This window comes from Cinclus cinclus, chromosome 5, assembly GCF_963662255.1.
Source record: "Cinclus cinclus chromosome 5, bCinCin1.1, whole genome shotgun sequence".
NCBI lineage: Eukaryota > Metazoa > Chordata > Aves > Passeriformes > Cinclidae > Cinclus > Cinclus cinclus.
This window is the reverse complement of record NC_085050.1, coordinates 40,956,393-40,966,047: the sequence shown is the minus strand read 5'-3', so window position 1 is coordinate 40,966,047 and position 9,655 is coordinate 40,956,393. Positions and strand designations below refer to the sequence as shown.

The following is a 9,655-nucleotide window of genomic DNA, read 5'->3' as shown; positions in this document are numbered from 1 at the left end:
GAGTACCTGCTGCTTTCCTTCCCAGGGCATGGACTGAGAGCCAGGTAGGGAAGTGCAGGGCAATGGGTCACAGCTCCATTTTCCATTGTGGGAAGGAGGGTAAACCTGCAAGAAGACGGCAGAAAGGAATTTTATCACTGTGGAGGCCGTTGGGCCAGCTGAGGAAAAGCCAGCCCTTCTCCCTTGGAGTGAAGTGCCTTAGCGCTAGCCTCTGTCATAGTGGTGAGGAAAAGATTTCTCCCAGCATGCCTCCCTGCTCCAGGCAGATTGTTTGTATCCCATTGGTCCTTCCTTTCTTGTTCCGCCCCTGTACCCTCAGTTGATTTGCCTGTTGCTCTATCCCGCCCCCCAGCTCTCTTATATAAACCCGACTCCCTGAGTACTTCTGAGCTGGTTTTGTGCCTGGTACCCTTGGAACACCATAGGAGGCTACCATCCTTTTTTCCAGCATCAGTCGAAGAAGAAAATTCACAAAGGAGCTAATCACTGTGCCCGGAAGCGCAGATGTGTCTGTGTCACCAGGTCGTCCGCTTCCCTGGAAGGTCACGGCACTTTACCAGCGCTCTCTGTCATGACAGCTGGCGCCCAAACTGGGACCTCTACCAAGGGGTTCATGGGGAAGCGTCTCCTGCAGCATCAGCCACAGCACTCAGGCCGCTTTCAGGTTAGCCGGGTCCCCAAGGAGAGCTTCTCAAGTTCCAGTGAGAGCCATCTGAGGGGCGACCGGGACCTTTGAAGACCACCCTTGGAGACCAGTTGACGGCCTGACCACCTCCCCAGCAGCACTCTGTTGGCCCTGCAAGCTTCAGTTGGCCCGAAGAAAGATAGTGAGTTTATTTGGGTCTTCTCTTTCTGTTCTCTCTTTCACTGCTGGGCAGGGGAATGCCATGGCGCTGGGCTCAGCATGGAAGCAAATGTTGTGGCTGTACTACCAGTACCTGTTGGTCACCGTGCTCTACATGCTGGAGCCCTGGGAGTGCATCGTCTTCAATTCCATGCTAGTTTCCATTGTTGGAATGGCACTGTACACAGACTATGTGTTCATGCCTCAGCACATCCTGGCTGACTTCATAAAAAATTCTAGGGCTCTCCTCCGCCCTCCTGTGGGGTAAGTTCACATGCATTATCCTACTATTGGCAACTATTGAGGATTTGGAGCATTTGCTCCAATCCAACAAAAGCCTTCGATTTGCCTTAGCTACCCAGGCCAAATTTCAATTCATCTACCAGGTCACAAATTATTCAAATCAAGTTTTAATCTGGTTCCAAAATTTATACAAAGTGAAATGCCACTCAAAGCCCTGACCATTTTTACTGATAGCTCTGGGTCATCCCACAAGTCAGTAATGACATGGAGAGATCCCAAGACGCAGAAGTGGGAGTCTGATGTCCAAGTGATCGAAGGGTCACCACAAATTGCAGAACTATCAGCCGTCGTCAGAGCCTTTGAGAAATTTCAAGAACCATTTCAAGAACAATTTCAGCTTATATCAGTGGCATAGCTATGAGGGCAGAACATTCCCTTCTAAAGGAGGTCTCCAACCCAAATTTATACAAATTGCTTTCTAAACTAATATACCTCATCTTCCACAAAAAGCAACCTTACCACATAATACATGTGACATCACCACCAAGTCGCCAGCAACCAAACTGTCCCGTCACCAGAGCACAAGCAAGAAAAGCCTCACTTGCACAGGAAAAACACCAAACTACAGGCTAGGCATAACCTAGCTTCAGCTGCTACACCCCTTGTAATCCCCCAAAAAAAACCCTACTCACCAAACCTCACTTACCTTTGTCCTTCCCTGCCTTTGTCCTTTCCTCCCTTCCTACCCTGAGTTTCCCAACACCCTTTCACCACCCTCATCTAATCCATGTTTTTAGTTATAAAGAAAAGGAATGGAGGGAAAATGAAAATGTAAGAAGGTAACTCTCTTTCTGTAAATTAGTAACTTTTGTTTACCTTCCCTACCACAGACCTCACTCCCATCTGAGATGAGAACCACCCATCTTGTTGCTGTCCCCACAACCATCTGGATGCTTCTTGTCATACAACATGCCTACAGCTGGATAGTCCCACAGCCCAGTCAGAATGTTTGGGTTACTCTGGCCAAGTCCCTCCAGCAACAAGACCTGTGCCTGTCCATGGGCTCTGTTGATAACCTGCCCATCATGCCTGGTTGGGATTCCGTTTAGACACAGAGGAAGCCCCTCCTTTCAGGAGTTGCCAAAAACAGCAGGCACCTGGGAACAGTGGCTTCACCCTTCAGAACAAGGGAAAAAGTGGTCGGAAGCCCTCCCACCGACCCAAGGAGAGCCACAAGAATTGGACTTGCTAGAGTCAGCCAAGGCCAGTTATTGTGTCAGCTTTTACTTCTGGAATCCATCCTCGTGGCCTCAAGAGGTTGCCCCAACCAAAGAAATTTACGATTCAGCTGATTGGTGCAATTTTACAGCAGTTACTCAACCCAAAACTTCTGCATTGTTTCAACCCAGGAAACAATATATATGTGGAGATTGGGCTTGGGCAGGAATCCCCTCCCGCCTTTGGGGTGGTCCATGCACCCTTGACCAGCTTACTACCCTCACCCCAAACACAACCCTCCTCCAGGACTGGAAAAATAAAAAGGAAACAGCATGCAAAAAGAGATCACCCACACAATGAAAATTGTGACTCTACTGTAAAAAATTGGTCTAAAGGTGTGAGATTTGCAGCATCATTATTCCTCCCATGGGTGGCAGCTGCAAAATATCTGGGTAAACTTAATCATCTAGGGTGCTGGCTTAGTAAGCAAGCCAACACAACATCAAAAGTGCTCAGTGACCTTCTCCGAGATGGAGAAACAACCAGGCATGCTACCCTAAAAATCCGAGTGGCTATTGACTTCCTTCTTCTAGTCCATGTACACGGGTGCCAAGACTTTGACGGACTCTGCTGTTTCAACTTGTCATCCCATGCTGAATCAATTTCCCAAAGCATCCAGCTCTTAAAGGAGCAAGTCCAAAAGATCAAGACTGAGGAAAAAATCACTGATGAGTTCAAAGATCTCCTTGGACAATGGGGACTGAAAGGGTGGGGGCTTTCTTAGTTAAAAGTGTTTTATGCATTTTTGTTATTGTCTTTATTGTATTGCTCATGTATTCGTGTCTTTTACATCGCCTTAAGAGAGCAGTCAAAAAGGCCTTTTTAATAAATAAAGAAAGGGGAGTTGTGGAGGCCAATGGGCCAGCTGAGGAAAAGCCAGCCCTTCTCCCTTGGAGTGAAGTGCCTTAGCACCAGGCTCTGTCATAGTGGTGAGGAAAAGATTTCTCCCAGCATGCCTCCCTGCTCCAGGCAGATTGTTTGTATCCCATTGGTCCTCCTTTCTTGTTCCACCCCTGTACCCTCAGTTGATTTGCCTGTTGCTCTACCCTACCCCCTAGCTTTCCTATATAAACCCAACTCCCTCAGTCATTTTGTCCCTGGTATCTTTCGAGGAAGAAGATAAACAAAGCTTCTCCTTGGAACACCCTATCAGGCTCCTGTCCTTTTTTCCAGTGTCTGCTGAAAAAGAAAATTCACAAATGAGCTAGTCACTTTGCCTGGAAGTGCAGATGTGCCTGTGTCACCAGGTTGTTTTTCCCAGGACACTTCCCTGGAAGGTCGTGGCACTCTACCAGCGCTTTCCACCACGACATACCACATCACTTCTGAAACCTGAATTTTACCTGTGTTGTGAAGAAACCCTGAATCAGTTCTGGCTGCGCACCTGACAACAGCATTTAGAAGTTTTCTGTAATCCACAGTAAGGGATTCTGTGCATTTGTGTCTATGCCTATAGTGCTTGAATAGTCATGTTTATGCAATTCAATCATTCAAAATATTTTTGAAAAACCACCAGTGAATTTGGACAGGCAACAACATTAAACACTAGCTTTTCACCTTGTCATAGATTCACAGAATATTCTGAGATGGAAGAGACCCACAAGGATAATAGATTCCAACTCCTGGCCCTGCACAAGATGCCCCCAAGAGTCACACCCTGTGCCTGAAGGCATTGTCCAAAAGCTTATTGAACTCTGACAGGCTTGGAGCTGTGACCACTTCCCTGGGGAGCCTGTTTCAGCACCCAGTCATCCTGTAGGTGAAGAACCTTTCCCTAATATCCAACCTAAACTTCCTCTGACACAACTTCATGCTGTTCCTTTGGATTAAACATGGTTAGATGCCACAAAGTAGGTGGCAGTACCTTAACTGTATACATTTTGTTCAGGCCACAAGGGCCTCTTTCATCCTTTTCAAGGGGAGTGCTGATCTTCTGTCCTTTCATACAACACTCAAAAAAAGATCACAATTCAGAATGACCAAACATCCATAATTTGTAAGACATCAAAATGAATAAACCTTGTCCTGCTTCAACCACCTACTTCAAACCTGCCATATGACTCCTTGAGGTTTAAGTGGATGTGCACACATCCTATGCCTTCACTTCTGCAAACAAAAGTCCTACTGAAAGACACGGAGAAGCCTGGATTATGGAAAATGGCATATAATTGGTAGCATGTAGCATCAGTCTGACTGACATGCCAACTGGCACAGCTCTTCCTGATTCTGGGAATGCAGAAGTTCTGTTTTCAGCCATCCTTGATGTCAGCCCAACACCCTTGAAAAGCACCACAAGCATATTCACAGCAACACTGCTAAATACAGACAGCAGAGGAAAGACTTGGAAGCAGCAGTATTTCCCTTGTTAGATTCTTGTGTCTCAAAGAAAGAGATGCATAATGCCTGCCTCTTGCTGATAGCTGGGCTACTGCTTGCTTTTATAGGAAATGATTTGCTAATGAAAAGCCAACCAGCAAATTGCTGAATGTATTACTAAGTATTTTCATGTGAAAAGAGATAAAACCAGCCTGTATCCTTGGATAATAACTAAATATTGTTTTTCTAGTAGTTATTTTATCTTTGCCCAAATCATCATTTATCAATGGAGACAGTTCAGCCTCTGGTTTAAATAGGATTTGCTGAAGTTTAAGTCCCTATATCTCTTACAGTGCAGCTTTATGTAAGTAAACAGTTGGTAGATCTTTTCATCAGTGGGCACAAGGCAAAGGTATTCCACACTCTTATGGTGAAGCTCATGAGCTTCCTTTTTTGAGTGAGACAGCCAAAAATAATGACAATGATTGAGATGTAAAGAAACCCAAGAAACACTGTTCCTTCAGGCAACATATATTTAAACTTTGAAATCCTTGGCATGGAGCATTAAATGCTTGAATAAGCATAAAAAGCAAAACAGGTTTGCTTGGACAAGCTGGGATTGAAATATAAAAATTTTGTAGCATTCAAGGATTTATTTAATAGAGATTACCAATGTGCAGTGTGTGTAGGTCTCCAAAAAACAGGATGTACTGGGAGGAGTTGTCATGACATGCCTGCTCTGTCACTATTCTCTTCCCATCAGTTATTCACTTCTTCTGACCTTCTGGGGTTAGACAGACCTTTCATTCACTCTTGTCCATTCATTCTAATGATCTACAAAATAAACTCCTACATTCTGTAAGTAATTTTCAGTTCTACCTTCTATATACAAAAGGTACAACTTCTGATATAGGAAAGATAATTAATGAAGAAAGAGCTTCTCTTGTTACCTTACCTGTGTCCCAGCTTGTGAGTAAAAATAAGTTACATTGAGTCCACATTCAGAGTTCAGATTTCTGAATCAGCTATGAGGGAAACTAACTGAATTGGTGTATAGGGCACCAGGAAGAAAAGAACAGTAAAGCAGAGAATGTAGGTTCCTCTATTTCCTACAAATCCATCAATCAATCAATCAATCAATCAATCAAGCACAATCAATTAATTGATAAATAAATTTCATTTTTTTAAACTCTCATAGCTGTTTCAAATCAAAATTGCAGATTTTTGTCTACCAGATTTTAAAGAGAGGCAGGATGCACTATTATTTGACTTCTTTTAACATGTAAAATTGCTGCCTTGCACGGCAAGGAAGAAAATGATGAAAATAATTAAGTGCTCTTGTTAGCAAATACACTTAAAGTAAAATCCTAAAATGTTCATTACTAAAGAAAAGCATCAAGAAAACCTTCCTAGCTACATTAAAATGTAAAAATTTTATTGCAAATATGTATTTCTCATAAGAACAGACAAGAAGGTTTGTTTTTCTGTAGCTATTTTATTACTTTCACAGTCACCAGCTCAGATAACTTTCTCATCTGCTGCAAAAGAAGTACCTCAGTGCTGCCAGGGCTTGGAGACCACAGAAATCAGTGTCTGCATATGTAAGATTCTAAATTATCATGAAAACTCAACAAAAATGTTGTGAAATCACGTTACAATATGGAAACTAGCTCCCAAAATGATGCTTTTCATTACAGTAACTTTGGTATCCATAATGACAGATACCTTCCTAGACTGATCCCAAATCTGTCTGGAGAATGGCTTTAAATGGATGTCCAGCTGATCATGTAATGTCTCATTAAGAGAACCAAAAATGTTAACCTTTGGGCATGATGGATGTTTGTGATGATTCTGTGACTAGTCTGAATCAGACAGATGGAACACTGTCATTCATATGTGATATGTCTCTCTGGAAGATCACAGGGTCACAGAATGGGTAAGGTTGGAAGGGACCACAGCGGGTCACCCCCTCTGTGCTCAAGCAGGGTCATCCTAGAGCACACTGCACAGGATTGAGTCCAGAGGGTTCTTGAATATCTCCAGTCAGGAGACTCCACAACCTCTCGGGGCAACCTTTTACAGTGCCAGTCACCTGCACAGTAAAGTTCTTCCTCGTTGTTGAGGGTTGGTTCTCTCCCTTTTTCCATCTGTGGAATTTTCCCCATTGTCATGCTAAGATACCTGTTGACTGGGCCCTGGTGACAAGGGGGAGGGGAGAGGGGAGGGAAACCCCACAAGATTCAAACATCCAGAAGAGGAAGCGGAAGGCTGGGTCTCGGCCCATTTCCCCCGTGGAGTTCGGACGAGAAGGACGATCGCCGCCTCGGCTCCATTCCCGCCATCCCAGCATCGGGAGCCATCCTCACTGCTGTCAGACCCTGCCCTGCTCTCTTCTCACTGTAACCTGCCACCATCCAGCACTCTGCTGAGCACTGGGACCCACACCGTGAGCGGAGAGCTCTCTCTCCATCTCTCTCTCCCCCTGGGACAGCTCTGCCATCACCCCCAGCCCTCCTGCAGCTCTGCGGGACCCGCCCGCCCCCAGCACCGGGAACTGCAGCTCAGGGAAAAGGTGCCTGCAGCCAAAAAACACTGGGACTGAGTTACTGTTCTGTTTGTGGGTAATTTCATAGCTGTTGTTGTTCTTGTTTGTCGTGTTAGTTATACCAGTAAAGAACTGTTATTCCTACCCCCATATTTTGCCTGAGAGGTCCCTTAATTTCAAAATCATAATAATCTGTAGGAAGGCAGGATCACATTTTTCAGTCCAAAGGGAAGCTTCTGCTTTCCTTAGCAAACACCTCTCTTTCAAACCAGGACATTCGTGTTCAGGTAGAACTTTCTGTGCATCAGGTTCTGTCCATTGCCTCTTGTCCTATTGCTTGGCACCACTGAGCAGAGGCTGGATCTATTGTCTGACACACTCCCTGCAGATACTGATAGACAAGGAAGAGATCCTCCCTCAGTCTTTTCTCAACACTGAACAGGTTCAGCTCCCTCAGCCCTCCTCACTAGGGAGATGCTCCAGTCTCTTCATCATCTTTGTTCCCCTCTAATGGACCTGCCTCAGGACTTCATTGAATTGGACACCACTCCAGATATGCCTTACCAGGGCTGAGCAGACAGGCAGGATCACCTCCTTTTCTGTGCCGGCAATGCTTTTCCTAACGCACCCCAGGATACCACTGGCCTTTTTGCCCATGAGGGCACATTGCTGGTCTATTGTTCCCAGAGCTGCTTTCCAGAAGTTTGGATCCCAGCCTGTACTGGTGCAGGGGGTTATTCTTGCTCAGGTGCAGGACCTCGCCCAGGTGAAGGACCCTGCACATGTCCTGGTTGAACTTCAGATGGTTCTTCTCTTCCCAAATCTCCACACTGTCAAAGTCCTTCTGAAGGGTTGCACAGCGCCCACAATAGTGATGAATCCACCAATTTTGATGCAGAAGGGATATCATCCTGGAAGAGATACTTTCTTCTCCTTTTTGGCACATTTAAATGCCAAGTCTTATTTTTATTTGTGTTATTTTTGTCTTATTTTTACAGGAATGTGTGGTATAAACACACTCATTGGGCTAACTGCTTCTTCTCTGCACCATATTGCCCAAAAGATGTGTGAGCACAAATCAGTGAGGCTGTAGTTTTACAGAAAGTGGTTACAACAAAAGGATGAATTCAATTTCAGCAAATGTTTTGATCATATCTGCACATGGAATAATGAAAGAAACCCAAAAACCCAGTCTGCTCCTTACTAGAGTCAATAATACTATTAAATGACAAAGAGAAGAATTCACAACTACAGGTGGTTTTTTTCATGCACAAATCAGTGAGGCTGTAGTTTTACAGAAAGTGGTTACAACAAAAGGATGAATTCAATTTCAGCAAATGTTTTGATCATATCTGCACATGGAATAATGAAAGAAACCCAAAAACCCAGTCTGCTCCTTACTAGAGTCAATAATACTATTAAATGACAAAGAGAAGAATTCACAACTACAGGTGGTTTTTTTCATGCTTTTCTGTTCACTTTTTCATCTGGTAAACTCTTACTGATCTTGCACTGCTGTTGATTCATAGTCTGGATGCTTGTCTGAAAAAATATCTTAATGTCTCTATGTCACTTCAGCCTGTACCTCTTGTAGTTTCCACAGGATCTTATGGTTCTGAAGCTGTCTGCTTGTTCTGTAGCTGGCTGCTTTCTGCCAGTTTCAGTGATAAAGAGCCCTAGGCCATGGAAACAAGCAGCACTTCAAGAACATCTTTGCTGCTGTTCTTTCTTTCAGAAAAAAGAAGGGGGGGGGGGAAAAAACAAGAAAAAAAGCTTTACCTAAGTTTGACTATTTTCTCTCTGTTTCTATGGGAACAAGAACAGATGAAGGAGCAACTGCCAACCATCACCTGGGTTGCTGAAACTCAAGCCAAGGGAACTGGCTGCTGATGAGAAGCTTCAGGCTTCATTTGGACTGTCCACTGGGTTGCAAAATTTGAAATGGTTTCATCTTGCAGTGGGGCGAAACAGGGCACTGCATCAGGTTTAAAACCAGTGAAAATAGTTTTTCCCTGGCATTGCCTCAAATCTTGTGACTTCTAGGACAAACTCAGAATAAAGTATTTGTTTTTACTAAAAGAAAGGGTACAAAGACTAGTAAACCTTCTTGCTCAAGTGATTAAATGCCATTTAATTTTTTTTTTCAATTTTCATAACAATACTTACAAAGTATGGAGATCAGTAGATATCACGATTATCATAGATTGTCAACTCAAACACTTAGCTAAGTGAAAAGGGTATCTAATAGATAAGGGCTTAACAGGCCTGGGAAAAGGATCTTTTTATTACCCATCCCTGACCAGCTCTAATCCCTGACTTTGTTACCATCTCACACAGCTTTTCTTTTATAAAATCTAACCTCCTGGCTCTAAGACCTCAACTTCTTCTTTCTATCCCCATACTGTGTAATTTTGAGCTCTTTTGCAATA

At 44.0% G+C, this 9,655-nt stretch overlaps 1 non-coding gene across 1 annotated transcript; it reads right to left on the bottom strand.

Moving 5' to 3' along the window:
- Positions 1-4,189: 4,189 nt before the first annotated feature.
- LOC134044756 (U6atac minor spliceosomal RNA) lies at positions 4,190-4,317 on the bottom strand. The gene has a single exon (XR_009933265.1). It is a non-coding gene; the product is annotated as a U6atac minor spliceosomal RNA (small nuclear RNA).
- Between the last annotated feature and the right edge of the window lie 5,338 nt (positions 4,318-9,655).